Source organism: Hakea prostrata, chromosome 7 (assembly GCF_041222555.1).
Source record: "Hakea prostrata isolate BN-2017 chromosome 7, UWA_Hpros_2, whole genome shotgun sequence".
Classification (NCBI taxonomy): domain Eukaryota; kingdom Viridiplantae; phylum Streptophyta; class Magnoliopsida; order Proteales; family Proteaceae; genus Hakea; species Hakea prostrata.
This window is the reverse complement of record NC_142606.1, coordinates 51,363,348-51,371,617: the sequence shown is the minus strand read 5'-3', so window position 1 is coordinate 51,371,617 and position 8,270 is coordinate 51,363,348. Positions and strand designations below refer to the sequence as shown.

At 38.5% G+C, this 8,270-nt stretch overlaps 1 non-coding gene across 1 annotated transcript; it reads right to left on the bottom strand.

Moving 5' to 3' along the window:
* Window positions 1-2,121: 2,121 nt before the first annotated feature.
* Window positions 2,122-2,228, bottom strand: LOC149011339 (small nucleolar RNA R71). The gene has a single exon (XR_016174876.1). It is a non-coding gene; the product is annotated as a small nucleolar RNA R71 (small nucleolar RNA).
* Between the last annotated feature and the right edge of the window lie 6,042 nt (window positions 2,229-8,270).

The following is an 8,270-nucleotide window of genomic DNA, read 5'->3' as shown; positions in this document are numbered from 1 at the left end:
AATTATTCATCTAGGTTCATGTTTAGCCTATTATTTACTCTAGTTCGATTAAGTCATTTATGGATCGATGACTCAAGATGCCCCTAGTACATCATATAGGAGTTAGGATTTGTAAATGAACCAAGGCTCTAATACCACGTTCTATCACACCCCACCCAGCGAGATCCGGTCATACCCGAATACCCGTGGAGGTGATATACTACAGGATCTCGGTTCAGTTACAAATTTATACAACCATATGATATAGTAAATTGAAGGACAAAGAAAAGAATAAATTCAATTATGAAAATTATAAAATTTTAATTATCAAGTGGTTACAACCGTCCATTAAACTAAACTAGTTTTCTACTGGAATCCAGCTCCATACGAGCTGTCTTGGCACGGGTACGAAGTTACATGCAAATCCACTTCCTCTCCAGTCGCTTCTTCATAATAATCTACTGGTGACGAATCCTCAATTTGAATGCAGTCTTCATAACCTGCAGTATAATCTAAAATACACATGCATATAAAAAGGAATGAGTTCAACATAACTCAATGAGGTCAACTCAATAACATATCATGCATCCAGTCACAAGTTCTCACATCACATATATAATATGAATGAATAAAGGTCGAATGGATGGGTAAAGACGACGAATTCATCGTGTGCGGGATACATAAAAGGAAGCTAGCCACAGAGAAGAGGAGATGATGGCGAACATGGATCTTGGCTCTCATCTCTCTCATTGCTCAAGAAGAAGACCACATCTCTCTCTCTCTCTCTAAATTTCATCTTTATTCATTTAATGATATTTGTTATACTGAGTAGCTAGTTCCTTTTCTTTGGGATGTAGATGAACCATTGCTTATTTCATTAATTTGATTGTTCTATATCTTCTAGTTGATTGTGTTTGAGTTTGGCCAAAGATGTTCTATAGCTAAGCAAACTAAGCGTGCCAAGCTTCAGCGAAAGACAATAGTCTTGCAAAGATAGGGCATATCTAGGAAAGATCATCCTTTATTTTGAAGCGTAGACTTATATCCGTTAGTGAAAAGCATTGGGGATTCAAAATCCCAAAGATCTTCACGTATTCATAGTTAAGTTTTTGTATTGATTAATAGATTTAATTTAAATTAGGTTTTGTTGAATTCAATCTTAGTAACTTAGCCTTTTAGTTCCCCATAGTTCGACCCCGTACTTTCTGCTAGCTAGATTAGTATAGGATTTTATTTTTGATTGGTTAGCACAATCAAATTTTGGCTCCGTTGCCAGGGAAACAAAACACGGTTGCTAGGATTGATTTTTTTCAATTAGGCATACTTTTTAGATAATTTTAGTTTTTTAATTTCTAAGTTTTTCTTTGATTATTTAACTAATGTATTTTCTTTTGTTTTGTAGGTGACTACAAGAGTACCGATTTGATGATTAATTTAGGTTGTTATCTTTTATTTCTTAGATATAATTGTATTTAGGACATTTCAATTGTAATATTTGCATTAGATTGGGTTGTTTAGGTTAATTTTTAAAATTCCTCATCCCTCCCATTCCAAAAGTGTAATTCATGTTCGGAAGATCACGTGGATTGCGCTTCAGGTACGTCCTAAATCCTCTCCTTTGCTGTAGTTGTTTTCTTATAATTTTATTTATTTAGCTATTGTTTTCTGTGCGTATGCATGGTCGCCGATCCCTAAATCCTGAGTTGACCCCATTTGACTTTGGGTTAGAACAAACCTTGGCCACCCTTAGAAGGCAAAGAACCATGGCAAACATTGAGCCTCCAATGAGGCCCTTGAGTGAGCATTTCATTCCTACGACATATACTCCGGTTTCTTGTATTAAGTTGCCTAACATAAAGGCACTCAATATGAGATCAAATCTAGTGTGATTCAAATGCTACCATCTTTTTATGGACTTGCCAATGAAGAGCCTTATAAGCACTTAGATGATTTTTTAGAGGTGTCCTTCATGGTTAAAATTCGAAACCTCTCAGTCGATGCTTAAGGTTACTTCTTTTCCCATTCTCCCTTAAAGATAAAGCTAAGCATTGGCTTCATTTCTTGTACAATGTTAAAATTTTCACTTGGGCAGAAATGCAACAAGATTTCCTTAAAAAGTTCTTCCCCATTAGCCATACCAATGGCATTAGGAGAGTGATAATTAGTTTCTCCCAACAAGAAGGAGAACAATTTCATGAGGCATGGGAAAGAGTAAAAGAATTACTTAGAAAGTTCCCCCACCATGCTATTCCTAAATGGCAATTAGTTCAGTGCTTCTGATGGCTTTAGAGACCAACATAGACAAATGGTTGATTCTTCTTATGGTGAGACTTTCATACACAAGAATGAGAATGAGGCATGGGAACTTTTTGAGACCCTTAGTGAAAACTCCCAACACCATGCTTCAACAGCTAGGACTGAGATTCCATCCATTAGGCAACGAAAGAGGAGCGGTCTCTATGAGATCAATCCTACCGTTGGGATGAGCACTAAGGTTGACTTACTATCAAAGAAATTGAACTATCTCTTGTCATTAGGACAACAGACCCCATATCCGTTTCCAACAAATCTCTCTCCACCTAATCAGGCTGAAGCATGCGCTTTATGTTCTAGCCTTTCCCACAATGTAACTAATTTCTATTTGGCTACTCAATACCCTGAGTTCATTCAAGAGCATGCACATTTGGCCTAAGGAGTTTCTACACTGAGCATAACCCATTTTCCAATATTTACAACCTAGGATGGAGAAACCACCCTAATTTTTCATGGAGAAACACAATGCTCAATCCTTCTAATCAACTACTTTATAGGCCACCTCCATTTAATGCACAACCTAACGCCTATAGGAGTGGGCAACCATCAGCTCACCCACCCTCACAGAATTCATCATTTGAGGATAAAGTACTATGTGCGCTTAGTGGACTAGAGCAAAACACTCAATTGTTACATTCTCATTCTCAGTCCATTAACAAATTAGAAACCCAACTTGGTCGACTAGATGATACCATCAGTAGGAGGGAGGCTGGCCAGTTACCTAATCAACCAATAGGTAACCTTAATCATCAAATTGGGTCTAGGAAAGAACAAGTCCAAGTAGTCTCTGTTGTGACACATAGTGGGAAGGAATATAATGCACCTTTGCCTACTCCTAAGCCATTGCCATTGATCTTGAGAGTTGAGAAGAGGTTGATTTTACCCATGAGAATGGTGATGATGATGCATGTAAGCCTAGTAAAAAAACACCACCTGTGAGTATTCTCCATCAATTTCCTCGTAAGGGGTTGCACATTCCAATTCTCGAGGGTCCTACACCTAAGTCTTACACTCCAAAAGCCCCCTTCCCTGAAGCTCTTAAGTCCTCAATTCCAGATTCTAAAAAGAATGCAAGATGCAAGAGATGATTGACTTATTCTAACAAGTTCGTATCAATCTCCAACTACTGGATGCTATCAAGCAAGTCCCAGCTTATGCTAAATTCTTAAAAGATTTATGCATCCAAAAACGTAAGTTGAGAACTCAGACTCCTAAAACTGTGCACTTAACTGAACAAGTCAGCTCAATAATTTCTAACCAACTGCCCCCTATACTTAATGATCCTGGTACACCTTTAATTTCATGTGTCATTGGAGATCTATCCATAAGGAAAGCATTGCTTGATTTGGGAGCCCGTGTGAATATTTTACCTAGTTTAGTTTATAATAAGTTTGGTCTAGGAGATTTGAAACCACTGATTTGATTCTACAATTAGCAGATCGCGCAATTAAATGACCTTGTGGGCTACTTGAAAACGTTTTGGTGAAGGTTGAGGATCTATATTTTCCTGTTGATTTTCTGATCCTAGATATGGACAATACAACTACCAATAAGTTACCACCAGTCATTCTTGGATGACCCTTTTTAGCAACTGTGAATGCTTGCATCAATTGTAGATCAGGTGTCATGGGCATATCATTTGGCAATAAGAAACTTAGAGTCAACATCTTCAATCATCCTTAAGCCCAAATGGGGATGAAGAGTGCTTTTTGATTAACCTTATTGATGAGGTAGTGGTTGATTATACTCCAAACATGTTTATTGATGATCCCCTGCAGCATTACTTGCCATTTGGGGAATCTGACCTGAATATTAAGAAAGCCAACACATTGTTGGACTCTTCCACTTCTTTGGAGCAGTCACCATTCACTTTTAGATTCACGCCTCCAACTCCAGTGTCTGCATCTCCCCAACCCTCATCCCTCATATCTCCCCCTAAGATGGGTCTTAAACCTCCCCCCTTCCAATATAAAATATGCATTCTTAGGACAAACTGAAACCTTGCCTGTCATTATTTCTTCTGATCTATCACCTAGGCAAGAGGATCAACCAATCATCATTCAAGTAATTTCAATAGTAAATAAACATAAACATCACATTACCTTCTGTCTGTGCAAAGTCCCATGCAATTCATAATTAATATCCATTATCGATATAAAGGAGAATTTAGAAACAAATCAAATACACAAGATATGGCGATGTATTTCCTCACCTTTTAAAGACAATAATAATCTTCAAAGTCCAATGAATTCCACAAAAGAGAGTGCGAATGACCCAAAATAACCCTAGAAACATGAAAAATCAAATGGGTATTAATCGAAAATCAATTGGGGGTCAAAGAGGACAAAATACACACCTAGCAGGGGTAGTTGAATGAACCTCCTTAGGCCGGTCAACCGCCTACCCTAGGGCTGCGACCAAAACTTTTGATTTCGACTTCATTTCAATATAAACTCAAAAGGGGGTGTTGGGCTCTTCAATAGAACAATAATAGGGTCCCCAAAACACCTTTCAATCATCCCAAAAAGCCCCAATTTGGCTCTCAAAGAGTTGCCCATGAGCATTTCAAAGAGGTCCAATCGGTCTCAAATGGGTGGACTGGGGCCATAAAAATTTCAAAAAAGGTTGAGAGACTTAAATGGAGCTCAAATAACATTCAATATCATCCAACTCGCACAACAACCATCTTTATTACAAAATCTCATCATTAATACACTAAGAGAGAAGTAATAATAGTGTTTTTAGAGTCTCCTTACCTCAACACGCGATCCTTTTCATATCTTGCGCTTCAGCACTGCCAAAAGAGTGAGAATCCTTCAAAATCCCAAGTTCTTCCTCTCTCCCACGTTCTCAGCCTCCCTCTAGCATAAACAATGTGTTTATGAGGAGAAAGAAACATAAAATGGAATTTTAAACCCGAAATCCCAAATATACCCCACACCTAGGTAGGGGGCGGTCGATCCAGCAGTACAACAGATCCCAATCAAGCAGCCCTCTAACTCCTTCATTCGAAGGCCGATTCCAACGGGCTTCGGAGGGTAGAAGGCTCATTTCAAGGCCTAATCAATGGTATAGTTTACCTTGAAATTTGAGTCCTCTAACATCGATTTTTGGGCATGCCAAAAATTTCTTTTTATGCCTTCTAGACTAACTTTTTCTCTCCTCTTAAACTACATGAGGGTGGCCGGGTCTTCATCGTGGTCATCCACTTCCATAGGTTCACTTTCCAAACCTCCAGGCTTAACTCGAATGGTTCAAAGTTGTTGACTTGAGCTTTAGGTTCGCGGTCCTGAAACCAATGGGTTAATGGGTTAGAATTCTAGGGGATTTGACAGTCCCCACGAGGACTGAGTTGAGTCAAACTACGTACTAACTTAAAAAAACACTTTTAATCATCTAATCGAACAAAATTGAGAATTAACTAAGATTTAGCTACTGAATACACTAAAAAAACACGAATCAAATTACTAATCAAATCAATCAACGAAAGTACTAGAGTTTCGATTTCACCAAACATGTCATAAATTATCAATCCCTACTCTTTATATAATCAGTTAACTCTCTTCTCTTGCCAACAAGATTACTAAATTAGATCACCCTACCTGTTACGCTTGAGGGTCTCTAAAACACCAAATCCCTTCTACCTTTTATGCATAGATGATCAATTTAATGCATTGTATGGAACACAAAATCCTTACATAATGTCGAATAAATCGTTTAAACTGTTACGCATTAGGTGTGGTTTATCATTCTTCAACCCTAGGTTTACCATGCATCTCCACTATTACACAAAATTCATGAATGTTGATCAGGCATTCAGACATTAAGAACAAAATAGAAGAAAGCAAAGAGTAGAGGATTGTATTGCATCAAAGAGAAAAATCAATAAATTAATTCATGTAAGGGTCCATCTACACTCTAGAAATAAAAGTTTAGAACATCATGAGATAAGAATAAGAAGATGTTAAGGGAAACATAACTCTAGAGGAAGAAGAGAAGAGACTCCAACAACAACTCTTCAAAATTCGCCCCAAAGCAACACTCTAGTAGCTCCTCCTCTTTGAAATTCGTCCTCCAAACTTCTCAAAACTCCAAAAAACATTTTCTAGTGCTGGAGTATGCTCCCCTTTTATAGAGTGGTTTCTTAGATTACATGGGATATGATTCTGTTGGTAATACTCCATATATCAATATTGTTTAATTGACGGGGAAAAGATTCCTTACCTGGATTCGCTTTCCCTTTTATGAAGTATTCGCAGCGGAAGTCTAGATCCACGTTCTCGTTCCACCACCAAAGCTTTACCGGGGCGATTCCACAATCACTAGGAAAGGGAATGATATCCACAACCTAAATGCCGTGGATTAATGGAATGAAGATCAAAAGCGAGGAAAGGAAAAAATTTCCAAGCCTGCGTTTCTAAGAGAGAGGGAGAGAGAGATGGAGCCGCCGTTTCTCAGAGATAAATCTCGTGCAAATGAATCACACACTTACTCACTAATGCGGTGGTTACCAAAATATATAACCCTATTTTGTAACCGCCCTAATAGTGAGTTTCCAATATTGCCCTTGGGCATTTAATTTATTAATCATATTAATAAATTCCAATAGCTCCCACTTGCACAAGGGCAAGTGTTAATCTTTCAATGTGTCCCAGACACACTTGTATATCCCAGATATACACATTCAATCTCTCTGCTATGTATCCCAGATACATAGACCTCTTGTGTCCCAGACACACATGTATATCCTAGATATACATATTCAATCTCTCTGTTATGTATCCCAGATACATAAACCTCTTGTGTCCCAGACACACATGTATATCCCAGATATACATATATATTGATCTCTTCACTATGTATCGCAGATACATAGACCACTTGTGTCCCAGACACACATGTATATCCCAGATATACATATATATTGATCTCTTCACTATGTATCCCAGATACATAGACCACCTGTGTCCCAGACACTAATATCCACAAGTCATACTTGGCAAAATGGGTTGTGCGACCGGTGATATACATGCACGCGTGAGCCCCAAACTAGAAACCTTCACAGAAGGCCAGAATGGCACATCACTCATAGAAACAAATCAAATAAGCATTAGTATAACACAATGTCCTAGGTTTATTCAAACTCACCAGACTAAAGGTATCTCGATCCCTCTGAGAGATCACATTCGTGTCCTTAAAATGTTCACTACTGTAACACATACGGTTTTGCGCCAAAAACACTTTTTTAGGGTGCGATTGAATCAAACCTTTCCTTTCGCCCAGACCATCACTACACTTAGGATTGACTCCTTTCCCGGTAGTGCCCCTTTAGTTCGAATCTATCATGACCATAGGTAACACCCCAAAGTAGCCACATCAACCCTTCATTTCATGATGTCGTCGAAAGTCACTAAGAACACTAATGGACCATAAGGTCCAGGACTCACACAATGAGAGGAGCAGGGATCCATCCTCTTATTTCCAATGATCGCTAAGCACACATAGTATGATATATGTGCTATGGTGGAGCATTCTATATACAATAGAACGTATGTCCATCTCAACACCATACAGGTCTTAGTCTAGTCGCAACCTCTTGCGCCTAACCCGAGTTTCTTTATTGTCGCCACCCTAGCGCCACATAAAGTACTCGCACTTGGCTCCTATAGGCAACATGAATAGTGGGAACATTCATGTCGATTCTCTTTACAATAGAGAAACTCATCTTGATTCCAAATCAAGGCGACATCATGATTATGAATTGACCTACACAAAGTCATTCACAATCTGTCTCATCTCTGCTCGCCTCTAAGGCGCCAGAGGCGAATGCTCGTGTGAGTGAGCCATTCTCTTGCCTATTGACATATCTTGTTTTATGCTAACAAAACACAATCACACAGAAAGTGAATAAAAAAATGCTGGAATAAACTCATATTACTCATTAATAAGAAAGTCTCGATCAAAAATAAGTCACAATC